Source organism: Molothrus aeneus, chromosome 1 (genome assembly GCF_037042795.1).
Source record: "Molothrus aeneus isolate 106 chromosome 1, BPBGC_Maene_1.0, whole genome shotgun sequence".
NCBI classification, from domain to species: domain Eukaryota; kingdom Metazoa; phylum Chordata; class Aves; order Passeriformes; family Icteridae; genus Molothrus; species Molothrus aeneus.
Genome location: NC_089646.1, coordinates 114,932,026 through 114,953,947, shown reverse-complemented (window position 1 = coordinate 114,953,947; position 21,922 = coordinate 114,932,026). Strand labels below are relative to the sequence as shown.

Here is a 21,922-nt window from a genome sequence, read left to right as displayed (position 1 = left end):
CTCCTTGATCAATTATTCATATAATTTACAACAGTTACAGCTGCATCAATGAGGAAAAGGAAAAAAAAAAAAAGAATCTAGGGCAAATATAAAATCTTCACAGCTATGAAGTGTCCTTGATTTTCACCAGAACATTTGGCTGTCTCATATCATGTGTTTCTAGTTAGCAACAAACCCCTCCAACAAAGGGAAACGAGACAGAGAGGCAGAGAACAAACTGCCTTGTTGGAAGCAGTGAGAGTGTTCAAGGCTGCATTTCACTCATGGATGCTTGCATTACCAAAACCCAACACTACACTAACACTGCTGTGTTTGAAACCTAGCCACCACCCCACCTAGATACATCCATGCACCCCATGGGATTATGAGGATACCCTCTGTGAAGTCTTTACTCTCTCAATGCATAAAATTGCACTTCAAAAATAAATAAATGTTTAAGTAACTCCCAGAAGAAATGCTGTGTCTTTGCAACGTATAGTTATCTCAACTTGTATTGCTTTGTGTACTCCTAAGGCAAATGTAACAAAGTGAAACACTACAGAGATAAGTATTTCTGGATGGGTTTTTTGCCTTCAGTTTGAAATCACTTCGTAATCATCAGCAGCAGCTTTTCTGCTCTGTCAGGGTTTGAATACAATGTCCCCAGTAGTTCAAGATGACCTTGCTAGTGGACTGGAGAAACATGAGTGCAGCTGAAATCCAAGAAATGTGAAGCAAAGAGAGAGGCCATGGTGCAGTAAAGGGATGTGGGGGCCCAACTGTGCCTACTGCACTCACCCCCAGTGTGTACAGCAGCCCATGAGGGAAGGTTATGAGCTGAAGCACTGATTCTACTAACGGGAGAACTTAACAGCAATTTTGATGTTACTCCACGGATGGAAGGACAATGAACTCAGATCTAGTTCAGAGCTCTAATTTCAGTTTAAATTAAGATCAATAAAGGATTAACTACAAAAATCTGCAATTCTTCTCAGGTGAATCAAGAAATATTCACTTAGGAAGATTTCCAACAAAGTCAGCACCTTGCAACAGGTAGTTTTTAAAAATGGAGAAGCTGACAACTTTAGAAGCACCTACATTCAATCCTAAATAAATCTGTGGGAAACATTTCCACTACTACTCACTTTTTTCAGCCAACTCTCTACACTTAGTTCAATTAATCTTGTCCGTATAAAGGAAAGATCTTGCATATATCATCACTATATTCAAAACTCTGGCAAACAAAACCACAGCAAAACCATAGTCAAATCTCTCTAAATGTGTGTAACTGTAACATTGATAAGTTCAACAAAGTTCTTGGGGTCACATGTCCTTTTCTTCCATCAGTATTTATCCCGTACAAGCAAAAATGGCTTGTGGATGCTAAGAAATTACCACAGTGCTGATAAACAGAAAATCATCAGATACAAACCTCAATCTTCTCCCATTGCTGAAGATACCAGAGAGTGTTTCCATATTTTTGTGGCCACTCAAAGCGAGCTCTGAAGTGGGATATGTTTCTAAAAACAGAGCATGCTGTAGAGCTCAGAAACAGCCTGTTCCCTTGCCAACAAAGAACTGTAGATGTATCTTCCTCCTAATAATCTAAGGAATTACTTCTGGCTCTAACCTACAATGCATATTATGTTGTTTTCCTCTCCCCTCCCCCAGAATTTGCTATTACAACATTTGTATCAGGTAGCAAGGAGCTATACACACAAAAGAAGGAGAAAGCTCAGAGATGCACTTGAGTGTTTATTTCACAAGAAGAAAAATATTTATTTTGAGAATTGCATCACACAATTCAATTTGTTTGAAAATGAATCACTGTACCTTGCTGTAAGACTTCTGAACTCCTGCTAAGGCTATCTGGCCTGTTAGGAGGTCTCCAGATCAAGGCAGATCTCTTCACCCTGGAACTCCCAGAGGCTCCCTGCAGCAATGCCTGGAGACACAGCAACAGGGAAGGCATTTAGCTTCATCATCAAAGTCACAGTTTTAGAATGGATAAGAGAACAGTGTCCTTAAAAGCTGCACCTTGGTTTAAACAATGTAAATTTCCAAAATTAGAACCCTACATCTTCTTTTGGAGACTTAGAGGCTGCAAAGATGTGTTTAGCAATACTGGACAAGCATTCAGTCAGCTATAGATGGTCTCTAGCCTTTATATTGCCAGTCCCAACAGCATAATCTCCAAGCTCTGAAATTTAACAGGTGATCTACAGGTATTAATTCTGAATTTCTCTCATGTCATTATTTTCCCCACACTGAAACTGCTCAGAGACATGCAAGGGAAATGCTTCAGGGGAGAAGAGCACAAGTGTGACACATCATCTTAAGGGACTCTTATAGTCCTGTGCCCCTGCAGGCAAGAAACACCATCTAGCTTCCCTGCAGATGACCTCCACCCAGCTGACAAAGCAGTCCTTGTCAAAAGTCCACTCCAAAACACTGTCTTATGCTTAGAAAAAATAAAAATAAAAATCCTTAAATTCCACCATCAGAAGGGAAGAATAACCACATTGCCTTACTGAAATGAATGCATTTCACCACTGCTTTTTACAGGCAAAACAACCATACAGAATTTGGTAGTTTACAAGCTGTGACCTAAATCCCTGTTTATATTCTTTTTCTCAAAATGCCACCTGAGGTAAGACCAGCTCTAATCACACAGAAAATGTACTTGGGTACATGAGATTTCTGTGGTTTGGTTTTATTTGACAGTATGTGGTCCAGCACCCTTACTGGCACAAGCAGATGGCACAGCAGCTTCCTTTAAGCTAACAATTCTGAGTGGTTTCAAATTACTTTAATTTTCTAATCAGCTATTCACTCTAGAAACAAGACTGCAGTCAAGTAACAGACCATGAGATGAAACACAGGGCTCCTTTAGCAAAAACCTCAAAAATACATGCAGAAACAGCTTAAGCACAAGTTCAAGAAAAACATTTTTGGTCTCATACTGTTAACAAACCAAACAGGCAGCAATATTAGTCAGATATCAATTACTTTTTCTTCACTCACAGTCCTGCTTTTTTTTGGGGGATCTAGACATCAAATCTGACTGAGTTTGGGTCTTGACAATAGTAGACTGAAGATAAGAGTTTGTTTGTGTTGCGTGGGTGGATGAAGTCTCATCTTGGGAGACTGCCTTTGAAACAGTTGTGCAACAGAAACAAGTAACAATGGGGGGATTTCAGACAGATTGGTATCTGCATGTAAATACTTAGAATTAGAAAAAATAACAAGAGGAAGATGAAGGCATAAGCATATTCAGAGTGACATAGCATTACAGCTACACAACTATTATGAGCCTGCTGTAGTAGTGTTATTATGGTATTTGGTAAAAGATAAAAAAACTTAAAGCATGGCAAGAAAAAAAATGTTTTTCAACCTTGCCTTGTTTAGTACAACAAAGCACAACAACAGATAATCAGCCAGAGACACACTCTTGTACTACTACAAATTATTCTGACATACAAATTACTGTATTTAAGCAGCAATTCTGAATGATGGTCATTTCAGTCTAAAAACCAAAGCAACTGTGTAGCAAAAGGATCCCTGTAAGTTCTTACTTGCCAAGTCAAAGGGAAAAAAGTGAACTCAGTCATTAGCTGCAGCAAGTAAATCTGTTCCAGCCATGTTGCTTGGCCAATAGCCTGAGCAAGTTCAAGTACAAACACTTTTATTTCCAAGTTGAGTGACAAAATTTAACAGCTATTAACTGGTCAGGATAGAAGACATCTCCAAAATCCCCAGAAGACTGCCAGATGTACTGCTTAAAATCAAACACTTGTGACAGAATACTATAGGGAAAAAAGGTTGTGACTTTTTGTGCAGGTAAATATTCAGCTTCAAAAATTCCTTCCCTTCTGCCTGCTGAAATTAGAGTTCCTTCTGTTTTGCTTCTCCACTAAATTGCTGGTTTAAAATCTGCAAAAAATATGGTCCCAAGTTTATATCTGGTGTTAGTAATGTTACCAGTCTTATAAGGGAAATAAATATCACTGAATTGAATATATTCATGTTTAAAAATGAAAGTATGGTATTGAATGTGTGTATGCATCTGCACAAATATATTTATATTAAACAGCTGAACAGTTATGTGTCAGCTTTTCTAAAGTGCTCAGAACTGCACTTTAAAAATACTTTTATGAACCTGTTTTGTATTTATAGACTACATCCTGACTTTCAGCCTTTATCCAACAAACTGGAGCCTTTTATGACACATGTAGTTTCCTGCTTTGCTGTCCAGTATCAACAAGTCTTTAGGCTTTTTTTTCTGAAAAGACTTTTCGTCCTCAATTGCTATGTTCTTCCTCTCTTGCAAAGTATAAAATCAAAGTTTTAATACTTACAAAAAATATACATCTTGTGGAAGAGAAGCCAAATGTAATTTAGAAGGATTCGTGAATGAATGAATGAATGAATGAATAAATGAATGAATGAATGAATGGCACTCTTATTCTAATAATCCCAAAGGCATCAATCTAAACCTTCAAACCTGACTCAAGTCTACCATGAGGTTTCCATAATCCAAACTAAAGTCTTTAAAAATGTAGGATTTCCTTAGAAAGAAATAAGCTGATGTGGAAGCTCAGCAGCATATGATTAAGCATTTGATAACTTGGTGCTTTGATAAGGAGCTACCTTAACCTCTGTCATGGGGGAGAAGTCAGGGAACTGAAACTAGGCAGCTGGAGGAATCCAGCTACTCAAATAAGTAAGATATACTTTCTGTGTCAGAAAAAATATATATGAATATTCTCTCAGAGAGGTTTGTCTGCAGAGAGCAAAGTTATTTAACAAAGCAGAAGAGGTGGAGAAGACCTCAGTTTTGTACGCAATTAGAAACAAGGGAATATCTAGCAATGTGTATTGTTGAAAACTATTCTACCTTTTTAATGCAGACCCTACATTTCCACAGGCAGCAGGTACAGACTCACTACTCTAACATCTCTCTATAATTTTCAAGTAAAAATCTCACATCAAGCCTAAATTAAAAGGTATAGTCAATTTAGAGAACACAATTTTCAGAAAAATTAGTGGAGTTTCGTTAGAAAGGGTCCATATCCTCTAACTCTGGCAGCTTCTACTCGTGCAGACAGACTTATTTTCATTTACTTCAACAATAAAACTAAGTTTCAATCTGTTCCCATATTCAGCATTAAGCCCCTGAAAAGATGGAGGAATCAAATTAAAGATACAGAGAAAAATCTCAGGTCAGGCACTTCCCACAATTAGTACATTCATACTTCACACACCACTACTTTAATTATTACTCTATATTACTTTTGTTGGCTAGTAAAAAGTATCTTCAGTACTGAAGGTTTTACTTCTGAGGTGGAAAAACATTCATGTTTTCTGACTTGGTACCCAGCTGTTAGAAGTATTCATCCCAATTCAGAACAATTTCATTGCAAAGTAAGACACCTGTAAGATACTAAGAGGAGCCTTACTCCCTGCAAAGTTTGATGAAAATACTGCTAATTTTCCCAAGCAGGAGTTACATCCACTGGACAACTGGAAGGTAGCAACATCTTTAAAAGTTTCAAGGTTTTGCTACCACCATTCTTGCAGCCGTGACTATCTCACTAGGAGACTGGTTCAGCACAGCTATCTAGCCACTGTCAGGGAAAGTCACAGTACATTTGCAGAAGTATAAAAGTGCACTAATCTCCTAAATGTTAATTATACTGAAACAAATCTTCAATTAGAAACAGATCCCCAAGTCCAACACACTAATACTTTTGTTTTTGAGAAATATATCCACAAGAAGATACAAAAAGCAGGTCTTAGTCTTCTGCCCACGTTCTCAGCTACTCTCTTTTCTACTCTCCAACACCAAGGGTTTAATTTACAGTTTGTATCAGTTATTAAAATATAATAGGAACCAAAAAAAGGAACACAGAAAAACAGATTTTCTGGCCAGCCCATTACCTCGTTTTACAGGAGAGGATTTGTTTTTCTAAAGTTAAAAAATAAATGAAAATATGTATAGACATCATGACAGAGTAATTAGAGTGCTTAAGCATCAGTGGGCAGCCTACTAAAACAGGGCTCCAAAGATGAAGAAAAAGAGATGGTGTATTTTGAGGAGGGAATTGTTGTAGAGGAGAATGAAGGGCAGGGAAATTACAGTACTTAAACAAAGCAGCAGCACGGATGGACCTGATGGGTTTCCATGCTGTCACTTTCTTTGTGCACCTGAGGAACAACAGTCAGATGCCAAACAAACTGACAACAAAAAAGCAATCAGAATTAGGTCTGCTAAGACAGGTGGCTATCAAGAAGATAAACACAATTCTTATAGAAAACCATTCCTTCAAGAAACTCCACAGAAAAGCAGCAGATGATAAGTACAGGTGGGAACCTGAAAGCACAGTTCAAGGGATACCAACTAAAAACTGCAACTGGGAATTTATGAACTTTGTTTATGGGAATTTATGAACTGTGTTTATATGCTAATGTACCAACCACTTCCTACCCACCCTCTTCAGTTTTTGTGAATATACTCCTCTTGCCAAGGGACTTGAAAGAAGAAAGCCTGTAAACTTGTGAATGTTCCTGGGTTTGGTGACAACAGCCAACTAAGAGTTCAAAGAAAGGCTGCAAAAAGAGGAAAATGAGGCACAGGATGATAAAGGAGGAGGGGAAAGGAAAATGAGGCACACAATGAAAAGCAAGCATAATGATTCAAGAGTGGGGTGATGTGAGAAGCAGAAAAGGCCTTGACACTGTTCAAGCTCTGCTTAGAAATAAGAAAAACATCTCTGTATTATCAATACTGGTTTCAGCACAAATCCAAAACATGTCTCCAGACCAGCTACTATGAAGAAAATTTACTCTGTCCCAGCCAAAACCAGCACAAAGTGACACCAGAAGATAGGCTTAAGAAGGGGCCTGGTACCATGATTAATTTTAAGTAAATAAGACCAGGAAATTTATTCAAAACAATTGGGTTTTCTTAAGTTTTCACTGTGAAAGGGAATAGGAAAATGCCACAGTGACTTATTACTGCAAACATTACAGAGAACCATAAAATAGGGAATAGAAACTGAAATTAAGACAAAATAAGAGACCTTTTGTAAGAGTTTTTGGTGAATTCTCTATCAGTTGAAAAAAAGCCAATGAAGCTCCTAAAAAGGATATCATTAAAGTAGTAAATTTTGAAATTTTCAAAAAATAATGTACTCTCTGAGACCTCACTGATGATCCAGGGAAGATGTCAATATACTCTGTCTCAAAGTTATTTCCTAAATATAATGGTTTCTGAATGACAGCCTGGGTATAAACCCAAAATAAGCCAAATTCTGAACTGTGCTGCTTTTCAGTTTGCCATTTAGCTTTATTCATTTTTCATAGTCCCCATGAAATCATAACCACTTTGTCGTTCATAAGATGCAAGCTAAGTAATTGGTTTGACTTTGGAACAAACATTAGAAGCAACCATATGCTATCACCATCTTTGCCTGCTCTTTGGAAAAGTCTGAAGACAAGACATTGATGCAAATATACATGACAGCAATTAATTATTTGCAGCTCAAAGGGGAAACACGTATGTTACACTGCCTGCCTGCATTCTAACAAAAAACAAACTTTCTGAAAATCAGTAGCACTTAATGGGCAGAATTGGAAATCTACTAAGCATAAGAAAAGCATGGAAATATAAGCAAAACTATGCATGAGACAGATTTTAGATCTAACATGGGTGACACCTCTCTCCGGCTTTTAATAGTGATGCCATTATCATTTTAAGAATGATAGTCTGGAATACACAGACACTTTCAAAAGTCTTTGCAAGATCAAAGTTACACAAATGTTCCTTGATGACTTCAGATTTGGACTCATTATTGTTTTTGTTGCAAATCCAGCCACAGGAGAAGAAGTAGGATTTTTATACAAACTATAAAACAAATTTGCTGTAGCCTCTAATCTTTCCATCATCTTAGCAGATCTGCATAAGATAAGCTGTGCAAGAGATATGAGAATCCTAACCCTTCCTGGTAGTGAACCCCCATATGAGATGTGTTACTTCTCCCTTGGGACAGTGACCAACATTCAAAGCAATAAAAGTGACACCCAATTCCATCAAATAATCAGATCAAGGCAGCTTTGAGATTTTCAACTCACAGTTAGATGCTGAAGCAAAACCTGCCCAAGCAATTTTGCCAGGGAATGGTGCCAGGGAACTGCAAGAGTGGTTCTCCAAAGTACCTGAATGACTAGAGGCAGTACAACACCATCAGGCCTACGGGAAATCAGGAAGTAAGAAAGTGCCAAATGGCTCCAGAACACCAAGCCATGTACATATTTTGGAAGAGTTTTAGGTCACCTTTGTTTGCTCACTGGCCAACACAACAAGAGCTGAATTTATTATATAAGCTTCAGAACTAGAACAAGCACAATTATTAATAATGAGATAGCTGCAAATGCAGAGGAAACCCCACCAGCCCACCCTCTAACCACCCAAAAGAAATTCCCACCAAAAAAACCTCAGACAAAACACTTCAAAGTGTTAGGCCAAAAAAAGTTAGACACTTCATAAAAAGTAAGAGACAACTAGCAGGAGGAATCAGCTGAGGTAAACAGTCATTGATTTATCAATTTGTTACACATGACAGAAACACAGATGGACATTACAGCCTGTAAAGATGAATTTTCCTCTGGCATGAAAGACTCTCCTGCCCACATTTCTACGTTCAAGTTTCCAAGCAAAGACTTTTCATCAGCAAGTTATTAAAACCCCAAAGCAGCAAGAATTCACTTTAATCTCTTTTCTGTCTCTGCTTGAGGACATCCACTTGCTTACCCTGCTTCCTACTCAGACTGTCAGTTCTCTCTTCACAACTCAGTACAACCAGGAAGAATAACTCGGTTCCTGATTATTCAACTGTAATTGTTTCTCTTTGGATGTTTTACAGCTGGAGGAGGAAAAGATACAAACAGGTGACCTCAGTTTTGACTTTTAATCAATCAACAAATGAAATGTTAGTAATAAGAGACATGAAACAGACACATTACCCATGATAGGAAATACTAAATCTACAGCTGGGCTTCAAAACAAAACCCTACAGTCCACTTTGCTGGGAATGAGAAGATATACAAAGCTTTGACTTGGGGTCAGGCCACAGGGTCAAAAATACAAAGAGGATATAAATCAGACATTATTTCTAAAACTTACTTGCCAAAGGACAAGACAGTGAGTATGGAAGTATTTATGAAAACATATCAACACTGAAAAAAAGGCAAGTACAAGGGCATGCAGATGTCAGCCAGTCACAGATGTGCTGCCTGCTCTAGCAGTCAGACCTAATCCCTGTCCCCAGCCAAGCTGGGGGACTTGGCTCTCACATCCAGGTTTTAAAGCAGCACAGTATACAACCAGGGAGTACCCCAGGACCCACACTACTGACCAAGCTGGGGATTCAGCAAGGCTCAAGTCAAGACACCTCAGAGAACACACATTAAAAACTTTTCCTAGAAATTACATTCAACCATTACCGTTGTTTATTAAATGTACCCAATACTGGACTATAACAAAGTACAAGGAGTTTGTTGCTTCCCTTTGTGACCTGTTCCACTACACTATCATCATTGATAGGAACAGTAAAACAGTATCACACTTGCAGGCAAAAAGTGCTGGCTATAAGATATTGATGATTTAACTTTAATGAGGCTGTGGAAAGAGTCCTTGCAACATTCCTGGCATACCATGGAAAAGGGATGTCCTACCAAAAGCCTTCCCCCCTGGACAGCAAGGAGTGAAGCCCATCTCCAGGCCATGGGCTCAGCATGTAGGATTATTCAGCAGATGGATACTAAAGCAGGAATTAAGTGTAATGTGCCAGCTCTGCAAAAGCCTACCTTCATCAGAGGTATTTAACCATAACATTTCTGTCTTGCACACCATAATTTTGAGCATCAGAGAAGCAAACAGCAATGTAGTTACTGATGCAACTCCAGCTTAGAGACAGGCCCTTTGAGGCAATTCTGTACAGAAGGAAAAAAAATACATAACATGCCATAATTGATTACTTTTCTTTGTTTAAAGCTAGTTATAAAAAAATTGGTTCTTGTTTCTGCAAATCATTACTAATCCGAATTTCAGTGCAATGGCAAAGCCTTTCCCTACCCCAAAGAAAGCAAATCCAGGACCTGTTCATCTCCAAGTAGCAGGAAGCTGGCAAACAAGCAAGGGGCAAGCAGCCAAACCAACCACTACTGCTAAGAGCAGCATAAATCAACAGTTTGAATCAGAAGGCTTTATGCTTCTTTTCTGAGGACTCAGCCACTTATTGCTTCTTTTAGAAACATTTATCAACCTTGTATCAGGTCACTGTGGAAAAGAATGAAAGGGGCAACAGTTGCAGAGTACCTCCATGGTTTTGAGCTTGATTTGAGCCACTCGACTGTCGAATGCCAAAACAGGAGTAAAACTTAAGAGACTACACTCTCATACTGCTCTGAATTAAACTAAACTCAGCTTAGCATTAGATAACAGAGAACTTTGACACTTTTCTTATACTTTAAAAAGATCAAGCAGTCACATCATGTCACCAGATGCAGGACAAAAAGCCATGGACAGCCACAGGCATAGTCTTCCTCTGACTACTCTGACCCTCATTTAACAGCATTGAGTCCAGGGAAGAAGGAAAGAGCAGAGAGCATTAAAAAAAAAAAAGCCCCAGCTTCACAAAATGGAAACAGAATTCACAAAGTAGATAGCTACTCCAAAGCACCAGTCATAAAAGGAAAGGTGCATGGGAGCTTGCAGCTGGTGAGTCCATGTCATCAGTCCATACAGCAAGGATGCTGCTCTACCCTGAAGCCAAAGGGCAACTGAGAGATTGTCCCATCCTGTCACTCATCCTGAAACTACCCAGCAATTCTTTTTAAATAATGAGATGGACTGCTAACACTTACACTGGTTAACCTTTGGAATCTCAAAAGAGCGCACAGCTAAGAAAACTATGCTGGTCATTAGAGTAATAAAAAAATCTCAAAAAAAAAAAAAAAAAAGCAACATCTTTCTACATCAAAACAGGTATTCTTCACTGGAGGCACCCACATATCCCTAAAGATGCACATTTTGATGATTCCAACAGGCTAATAAAGTGTTGATGTGGCATTCTTCCTTGTGAAAGTTGACAATATGATGTTCCTGCAGAAAATTTTGTGCAAGTTATTTAGGAAGACAGGCATCCAAACAAGCACTAAATCCCAAACAACCAATTTGAACATTCTGAAGGTCAGTATGAGGCATCTAAGGAGATGCTTGTGCAGCACACAAAATTAATCAGTCATCTAAAGCACTATAGACAGAAGAAACAAACTTTAAAAATAAGTCCAACATCTAAAGAGGTATCTATCTTAATTTTTACTGCAGTACTATAATTTCTACTCCTACATTCACATAGTGTAAAAACATTGCATTTAAATGACCAGTTATTACCAGAGGATCAGAGGAGTTTGCAGTGGAAGAGACCTTCAAAGGCCATCCAGTGCCACCTCTCTGCAATGAGCAAAGACATTTTCAACTAGATCAGATTGCTCAGACATTCAACCTGACTCTGAATGCTTCCAGAGATGTGGCACCTACCACTGCCCTATGATAAAAAAAGAGATAAATTTTCAGAAGCACACTTTCTCAGACCCTGCTGAGAAAATGTTTCATATGATGCAATTAAAGAAGAATGTTTCAATCTGCTTGAATTATTTCCAGAGAATTATTTTATTGTATTTTCTGTATTTATTTAATACCAGAGAATTGTTTTATTGTATTTTCAAGAAAAAGCAGTACTAAAAGTCACCATTTGATCACTAACTAAAAAAAGTTAAAGTAAAATATGTGGGATGTGGATGGAATTTGACAGGTATTCCTAAAATACATTTGACATTATTCTTTCATGTGTTTTATGTTTTTAATGATCGTGATAATCTTTGCTCATTTTACATGCAAATAACCTAACTGTGCAAGTTAGCTTTTTAATCCAGCAAAATTCAAGTGAATTTCAACACTTTAAGAGTTGTTGGGAACAAACTTTCTTTGTATTGACAATACTTGAGCATTTACAGTGCATAGCAATTTAATCAGGATGTTATAATTTGGTTCTGTGTGGGTGTCAACTGACTTGCTTCAAAGTCTGCCTCACATCTACAGAAGTTATTCACAAAGAAGATGCAATTATATTAATCACATGGGCTGACTACAATGTCTGAGGATTCAGTACATCTCCCTTCAGGAAGTTAGGACCTGCAACTCCACACATTGAAAGACTTCCCTTGAAAATAGTAAATATATTTCTTGACTTGGTGCACAAACCCATTTTTGTGGGTCCTGTAGCAGCACATAAACAGTTTTCTCCTATATCCACAAGGTCTTGGGCAGAAACAGGAGAAAGGGAAAGTCAACACAGGAATCCTTAACATGAACATTTCAACTAAAAACTACCTTTTCTCCCTCAAGTCTGCCCTCTTTCATACAGTGCCAGACATCAAAACACAAACTAAAGATCTAAATCCTAATATTTGAAGGAATTAAACAAGAAACAACTTCAAAATGCCAACACAAAGGGCATCTAAACTTACCTAGCTTTTTTTTGTCCATAGCTTGCAAACAGAATGTTTATAAGAAGACTCTTATCTTGATTTACATAACTTGCAAATTAATGGAAAATTCATTACATTCTCCTGTGTATGTTATTCCATAATTAATTATCCTAATTTAACTACCTTTGCTTTCAGGTCTACGGTGACACAAAAGATTAAGACAAAATTAAAGGCTTCTGACAATTATTTTCCCCAAGTTTGTTTAAACCTCTAATACAACTGTTTAAACCTGTAAGAGCCAAGAATTTGTCTATTCCTCCAATTTAACAGCACTCTTCCCAGTGTTTCCAGTTTAGATATGTAATAGCAGGCTAAGTCACTGGTGCTGTGCAGCTACACACACAGGGCAGCAGCTGCTGAGGAAGAGGAAACCTAGACAAGGCCAAGTGAGAGATTTCATGTTTTAGCATCTCCCAATGAACCATAACAAGAACTGGCAAGCTTGTTTATTTTGCTGATGTTTTCAGGAAAGCAAAAACGTGTGGCCCATTTTGTCATATCAATACCACAAGACCTCTTTTGGGTAGAGTGTGGTCACACATGGCTCAGGAGGCTGGGGACACGGCCTGGAGCTGGACAGCAGGCAAGGGGAAATGCCAAGGACTTCCAGCCCCAAGCTTGGCCCCACACGGATAAACCCACAAAGCTCAGGCTTCCGTGAGGCTCTGTGGTGGTGTTCAACACGACACAGGGGAAGGAAGATATTGGGGTGCTGGAGCACATCCAGAGGAGGGCAACAATGCTGGTGAAGGGTCTGGAGCACAAGTCTTATGAGGAGCTGCTGAGGGAGCTGGGGCTGTTTAGTCTGGAGAAAATAATGCCCGGGGGGGACTTTACTGCTGCCTACAACTACTGAGAAGAGGTTGTAGCCAGGTCAGGGTCAGTCTTCTCTACGAAGTAGCAAGACAAGAGGAAATGGCCTCAAGCTGCGTGAAGGAAGGTTTAGATTGGATAATTGAAAAAAATTCTTCACCCAAAGAGCTGTCAAGCATTGGAACAGTCTGCCCAATAAAGTGATGGAGTGACCATACCCCTGTGTAGATGTGGTGCTTAGGGACATACTTTAGTGGTGGACTCGGTTGACAGTGCTAAGTTAATGGTTGGACTCAATGACCTTGGGGGTTCTTTTCAAAATTAAATGACTCTGTGATTCTCAGATGAACATCTTTACAGCCTGATGGAAAGGAAAATGCTCCCATCCATGTTGGAGAGCAACAGTGCTTCCCCAGTGAGGAAGCTTTCTAGCCATGGAGGATAATTTTTGAGGAATAAAGCTTTAAGTTATTAATAAGAATGAAATCTCTTGACCTAGATTTTTTCCAGCTTAAAAAAAAAAAGCATATACACACACAACACAGCCTTCCTCTACAAACACAAACACATTACACCCATCATACAGCAGAGCACTTCAGATATTTCACAGTGATAACAAAAAAAGGCTTTTTGTGCTCCTCCCTCACCCAGCTTTGTCTTAAGAACGTGCATACAGATGATGTTTGATTAAAACAGAAACCTGAACCCCAAGTTGCATGTATTTACTTTTCAAAAGCATTTTACAAGTTGATTTTTTTCTTGCCTGCTGTGATAATTGATGAAAACTACACAGGGATTAAAATGAGCACAGGTGCGTGTCTACATAGTTCAAAGAGATTTGATCTTGAATGAAAATAATAATAGAAAAAAGCTTGAGTATTTTTAGGAGCAGATTTGACATAGCCTAACCAAATAAGCCTAGATTAAAAGTAGGATTTTACAGCCCAGATTTCATGTTACTGAAATTTAAAATGTGTATTTCATAGCGTATCAGAAACTTTTGAGAGCAGTAACTGATTTACTTGCATTTACAGCCCTCCATATCACACAGAGCAGATCCAGAGAAAAAAATAAAGGCACTACAAATGGTAAAGAGAACTAAAATACAATACAAGAGCATGTGTTTCAAAAGACATTTGGCACTAAATCACCCTTATTTTTAAATTTGTGAGAGGTAAAATGAAAGTCTACGAGCTGAGAATATCTTTCTGCCAATAGACAAATCAGCACAAAACCCATGCTTATTTTCTTTGCCAAATTTATCCCGCTACAGCTGAATCACAACTTCCTTGCACCCATGAGGTCAGGAACCATTTGAAAAGAAATGCACAATACAGCTAATCTTTGTGTCAGCTCATCATACCTAACGCAAAAAACATTATTTTCCCCATTTTTCTGTCCCAGCTTCCTCCAGAAAAGCTAACTACCATGTTGCTAATCCCAAATTTGTTGCACTACTTTGTTAAACAGATTTAAAAGACAAATGCACACAAATCACACAGGATAAAGAATTTATTCTGTGGTCAAGGCTTACTGCTGAGCTTCTATTAAGAATTGAAAAAAAAAACAAACTAAACCAACAGCACTCAATTGTATAGAAAACGAATTTATTTGTCTCAAAGGAAGACTCTACACTTATACAGACATTTTAACACAACAGCTGCTTTCTTGCCTAAACTACCTAAAAGACTGTTCCTACAATAACATGTATTCAATCTTCTTTCTGAAGCAGAATCCAATATATTTTTAGGCCTCTGAAAAAATAACAGCAGGAGATTACAAATATATGGATCAGAGATGGAAGAATTCCCTATCCTCCCTTCCCTCCCCCTGCAGGGGGGGCAAGCTCCTGACTGCATCATATGGGACACAAGAGCTAATCAGCACTTCCTCCCAACAGGCTTAATTTTCACTTAAGCACCTTTTTGAGAATGAGGAAACACTGGCAATCATTTCACAGAAACACATCAGTGAAATTGTCAACATCTGAAATTTTCCCCAGTGGCCCCCTGCAACTTTATTTACCTCCATACATTTTCCTGTACACCTTAGCCACGGATTTATACTTTTGTAGCCCCCAAATATAAACTAACGCCCTGTCAAACATCTTATTGACTTAGTGGTTTTTAAACCCTTGAAATTTTGACTTTATATTTTCACGCAACCCTCAGAGGACCCACCAGGGTCCAGTTTTGCAATAGACTGGTAAAGAAACAAATTAAGACATGAAAACCTGAAAAAGAAAAAAAAAATACCCACCACAAACACATGCTTCTAGTATGTTTTCTTTAATCAAAAACCCATCATATGCCATTACTACACAATTCAAAAATATTTCTTTTAAATCTGTTAGAACACCAAGAAACTTATTTTCCTGTTGCTTACACCATCTTGCATGCTTGCTATTGATTTAAGTTATAAAGACAGCTGATTTAAATAGCCCCCTAAATGCAAAACTTTCAAGGATAAACAAAAGACTGCCTAACGAGAAAACAACTTGTCAATTAAACATATTGCTGAACAAATTTCGTTGCAAGATCTTGTCCTGGCCAATATTAAATCTTAGATGCAGTTCAATTTCTGCACACCACATTTAAAACTGCAAAGATCATAAAAGTACAAAAAGCAAGGCCACTAAAAAAGTGAACAATTATTTTTCACATTTCACAAAATTCTGCAGGTCAGGTCAAGCCCTGAAGAAGACAAACACTGGTTTGCTTTTTTTTTTTTTAAATTATAGCATATAATTCTGTACATAAGAAACCATATATATTTACTATAGAGTTTGAAAGTAACAAAGAGGGGACTAAGGCATGCATTGAAAAACACTTAAGACTTCAAATCCAAAATAATTTAGGCACTTTAAAGTAACCTAAATATAAAATTGCTGTCATTTAGTTTTAATTAACACATAACCAATTTGTTTTCTGCATGAATTTGCATAGCACATGGCTAATTACTACCTTGTGAAGAGTCTGAGTGGGGGGAAGGCATAAATCTTTACACAGTTCATCAACAATAAAAACCAAAATACCACAGTGAGAGTCTTTTTTTTTTTTGGTGACAGCAAGTATAAATAAAAACATGCTTTTTAAGACACAGGCAACTAAACAGGAATAAGGCTGTAAAGTGAATCAGCGCAGGAAACCCAGGATTAAGGCTGAAACTTTATTCTAATCCTTGTGTTCACAGAAGGAGCAGTCACCAGGCAGCATGTGGTCCAGGCATGCACCTGCAATACACAGGCAGGATTTAAAAGTACTTACAAAGAGATCAAGTTTTCTCTGAGAAAAGTTTCTCTTTGAATTAGGAAGTGGTGTTTTTTGGTGCCTTCTCCAAAAACAAACAATAACCACACACGTCAGCTTGTCAGTGATTTTGCCAGAATGATAGCCTGGATGTGACACACACACAACCCATCATTCCTGGGGATTGACTTGACAGTAAGAAAAAGCTCAAGAAAAGACAAAAAAAACCCAAAACCAAAAACCCCCTTGCTGTGAACATATTAAACAGTTTAAATTGACAGCCATACCACACTACTACTCTGTGAACTTTGCATCACCTTTATGTAGATTCCTGTATTAACTGATGAAGTCTACCCACTTGGTAAAGGTCTCAACAAACTGAGGAGCAGAGGAAGAATCCTTCAAACACAATGGAATTCCCCTTACAATTAAATAAAATTATCATTTATCTGGTGCTGCAAAACAACTAGTAAAAGAACAAGGCTTATCTTTAAATATCATCTGCTTTTGCCTCACACAACCTTTTCTGATACTTCTGTACTGCTACATTAGGTGCTGCAGGAGAAACCTTCCAGCTGGGCTTGGCACCTCAGGAATTCCGGCTGTCTCTATCTGGGAGCCCTTCTGGTGCACCTGGGAGCTAAATGAACATTCTCCAGCCCACAGATCCATTTTGTATCACAGAAAGGTTGGGTCACTACTAAAAAGTGCATGGGGGAGGGGTTTCTAAATCCTGTGATTCTAAATTTGGCATAGAGTACAATAAAAAGAGAACCAGAGACAAATATACTTTCCAGTGTGGCAGTTTTGGGAAGCATCTGTTTGCCTCTGAGATTGAAGCTACTCCTTTCAGTCCTAAGTCATTTTGTTACAAAAGTTTAAATACTAACAAAGCAAGAGATATTTCGCTTACATTTGGTGCTGTTTCTCTTGAAGTGGAGTAAAACTGAATTTGGTGAACAATACCCATAAACTGGTATCAACTCCTACTCTATTATTAGCCAAATATTGACACTAATAAAACCACAATTCAACACTGTGAAGTGGAAATGCCTGGAGGCTACTTTCTGACCCTTTCCCTCAAGCATACATGACAAGCTGATTGCAATCAGGAGTGGTTTCATACCACTTCATACTCTGCCACCAGGCTCTTCTATTGCCTGAAGAGTCAGCTGCAGTCCAGCAACAAACAGGTATCACAGAGCAAGGGACAACTCACTTATTCCCGTACACCATATGGATGCTTGTTCATTTGAAATCAAGCTACAGGATCACATCACTAAGCAAACAAAGAATTCTATGGCATTCATTATTATTCTAAAGCTCTCAGACATCAGCTGCCATATCTGACTATGAAGAAACTGTCAGAGGCAAGTTAACAAGCTCCTAAAAATGGAAGTCACTGAGCTGATACCAAAAGATACTTGGAGAAATAAAATAGCATTTCAGTTTCAAACTGTAAACAGTTATGGTGACATAATTAAGATATGCAAATAAGTATAAACAAAAAGGAAAGGAAAAATATCTTGAAAAGCTCTGACTATATCTGCAACCATTCTCCTACTTACAAAGCCACAGCCTTGACTGACAATCAAGTACTAATACTAATAGTTATTTAAAAGTTCATGGTAATCATGTAACTTATCCTTTTAGACAGTTTACTGTATTAAATACTAAACACCTTTATCCTGCATAAAATCAAGCCAAGATACTACAGTGCCCCTACACTGCAATTCTCAGTTTTTCCTTTGAAAAGCAAACTCATTATGTTCTATAAAGAGAATAAAGTCTCTAAAACAAGACTAAATTCTTTCTTTCTTTCTCAAAGGCAGGCTCTGAAGAGATTGCATAAAAAGAGATTTTATTCTTGGCTCAAATATGAACATTTGGGAATCACTACTTTTGAGAAAGGACTCACCCACTTAAAGGCAGAAGAATTTATTTTGAAAAGTGGTGTGAAATTTCAGGGGGGAAAAAAAAAAAACAACACATGTATTTTGCACTTCCCAGCTTTTGGTACTTTTCCAGTTAAGACAAAAATCTCAAAACAACCTCTTCCCCATATAACTGTTTTCTCATAGATGCTGCCAAGCTATCTTATACCACCAGCAAGAATATCTATAAGAAAGTAACTATTTCCAGACAATCCAACTAAGAGGACTGATAGGAAGATAAAAGAGCATTTCAGATATTTTAGGAGAGAACCTGGGAGAAGGACCTGGGAATACGTTTCACTGGATGCCCAGCTCAGTCTGCCTTGTCACCAGCCTGTTCAGCACCCTTCAGAAGATGTGGGAGAGCAATGCTGCAGCTCAGAATTCATGGACAACCTCTCCAAGCACAGGGCAGGGCAAGAGTTTGAGCCCAGCCCACCTGCTAAGGACTACATTCCTACCATAGCTAACAGTCCTCAGAGGAGTTTCTCCTTTGGATGCAGACCATGGACTGGAACTGCTTCCCCAGATTCAGTCCAAACCAGCTGTATAAATGGAAAGCTCATCTAGAAAATTAGATCATTTAAGACTTTAAAAAAAAACAATATTATTTGTGTGTGGACACATGTAGACACCATCCTGTTACAGAAAGAATACCAAGGGATTGAGAGGAGGATTCAGTCTTCTGTCTCCAAGATGACTCAAGATCACCTGCAGACATCCACATAACATTTCTCGACTGTTGAGGAATGCTGCAGATCCCAGAGTTAATGGAGCACGTCAGAAACCAGATCAACTCCTTTTCCCCATCTCACGCATGCATGCTTTCCTGGAAACGTTTTTTTGTGTATTCTGATCCTGTTTAATGTGAAGGATTTATTATTTCTCTCTATCTAAGATGCAAAATCTCAACTATGACTTGTGAGTGCTCTGCATGGCTGAATTCCTGGCACAGCATCCAAGGAATCATCTGTCATTCTCCTGTTAAGTGCCTGTCACAGAACTAGAGACACCAAAGGATCCAGCAGGGATGGCCAGGTAGACCCTGTGTTCCAATCCGAGGCCAGCCATGCCCTAATCCAGGAGAGAGGCAGGGCAGGCCATGTCCCATGGGCTCCTGCAGGAAGCCTGAACTTGGGGCACAGCAGGGAGGCTCTGTGCTTTCCAGGAGCTGCCTCTTCCCAAGATCATTGGGAAGCACAGCTGCAAGGTGCACCCTGCCGCCAGGACAAGCCCAGCACGTGCAGCCTGCCTTCAAGATGGAAAGGAGGACTGAGGAATGACTCTGCCCAAGCAGGCCCTTGGCCTCTGCCTGGCTGCAGATGTGTCTCCATGAGCTGCCTTTACAGCAGGAATCGAAAAAATGGCATCAGATGGTGGCTATTTTGATGACTACCCACCTATCACAAGTACCAGTCTCTAGCTAAAATTACTGTACCAGGCACCAGCTCATCTTTTCCCTTTTTACTTGAATATCCACACCCTGGAATGTACATAGGAGTAAATTAAGGCACTTGCATTATATAGGTCATGTCCTGGCCTATTCATCTACATACATTAGCATACAGGTAAAAGTACAACAGACATCAAAATTGAAGCATTAATGGTTAGCTCAAATACACATCCTAGGCACTGTTAGAAGGAGGGGAAAAAAAACAACTAAAAAAAATTTAAGACAACAGAAAAGTAACAACAGAGACAGTAAGGCAGTACTTCATTTGAATCTTTTTCCCAATAAAATTTTCCCTTGTGAACACTTAGATGTATTTTATTAGTAGACAACATAATAAACCAGACATCTTAATTTTATTTCACTTTACATTTTGTACACAGTCAGGCTGAAGACCAAATACATAAATCAAGGTAATTCTGATCTGTCTTGAAATGTGCCTTTAAATCATCTGAAAATTATGTACATGGTTTCCATGTAGAATACATCTCTTTTCATGAGAACATATCACCTTTTTTCCCAAGTCACAATAGAATTGGTTAAAAAATACCATCATGTAATTCAGAACACATAAGCAGGTATGTTCTGTAATTTCCTATCAAGGAAAGTTCTCCTACACTTTAAGCTCCCAACGTCTGTGAATTTGTGATCAGAGATATCACAATATTTAAAAAAAAGAGAAACTGGGCAACAAGTCAATGGCACACTCCTTCCACTGTCAGAAGCCTTTAGAGGTACCAAGCACAGAAGCCACAATTAACTCAGCCATACTCTAGCATTGTAATTCCCTCCTCCAGATCCAAGCTGTGCCTCTTCTTTACCCTTGGAGAACGCCCACTGTAGGTGCCAGTGAAGCTTACAGGGCAGTGACCACAGTTTCTGACATTCCCATTTACACTTCTATTAATTGCCATGTCAATGAGTTAGTTGATCATTGAAAAAAATTGTAAGAGCTGATCAACTTGGTGAACAAGATTACCTCACTTCAGTTCTGTTTATCTTGTTGTCAGTTTATCTTGCTGCCACAATCTTAGCCATTATGAAAAAGTGAGTTCTGACACTGACTTGAGAAAAATCCCAGCCTAGGAAAAATCCCTGCATTTCTGCATAACTCTGCAAAACAACTTCAAAGAAGGAAAGAAAAAAAGAATTTGTGCCCATGTGACTGCTCTACAGAAGAACAAGAGGCCATTATCTCCACCCCAACATATGAGTTATTCTAATAACACTTAAAGTGAATTTTAGGAGTTTGGCATTCTATATACTGCCTATTAAGAAGAGAAAGGTATTAAGGAAACTATGGAAAACCCATAGCTGCAACTCCAGAACTATAATGCAAGAGAACTACATGGAGGACTATTTTATTGCTTCTTTCAGCTCAGTATGTTATGGTACTAAATTACAGTTCACTAAAGCCAGACTTCATGGGGATTGTCAGCACTCTTCTGCCTGGTTCAATGTCAAGAGCAGCTGACATAATTTTCAAATATAAAAACATGGCTTTCACAATTTGCACTAAGCTGAATGAAGTATTCCATGAAAGCAAATCACACTGATTAAGGAACAGGTTTTTTTGCTTCTCATTAGAAGTTCAGCTTTAAATTAGTAAAAGTTCAAGACATGGGAAAGACGTAGGAGAAAGACTGGAACCTCACAGCAGGCAACTTCACATTAGACAGTGCCTGTATCCCAACTACCATAATACAAGATGCCTCCTTCCTTCATGCCCAGCTCACACAGCAATTCCTTCAGCCTTGAACCTGCAGCAACATGTGACAGCCTCTGGCCTGCAGAGCTGCAATACTAACCATGTCCACTGTAAGGACTTTTTGGATAGCAGTCTCTGTCCTTCCAGTCTTCACCTTGCTGTCCCAGCTCAGCTGCAG

At 38.6% G+C, this 21,922-nt stretch overlaps 1 protein-coding gene across 3 annotated transcripts in view; it reads right to left on the bottom strand.

Annotated features, from left to right (window-relative positions):
• Window positions 1-21,922, bottom strand: part of FAM110B (family with sequence similarity 110 member B) — a 114,102-nt gene that overhangs the window by 82,056 nt on the left and 10,124 nt on the right. For 2 of the 3 annotated variants that reach the window (XM_066563347.1, XM_066563328.1), the window contains exon 2: window positions 1,813-1,924. The exons of the other annotated variant lie outside the window; for it this stretch is intronic. The gene's annotated coding sequence lies outside the window, so the exon portion shown is untranslated. The remainder of the gene's footprint in view (window positions 1-1,812; window positions 1,925-21,922) is intronic. 3 annotated transcript variants of the gene reach the window in all.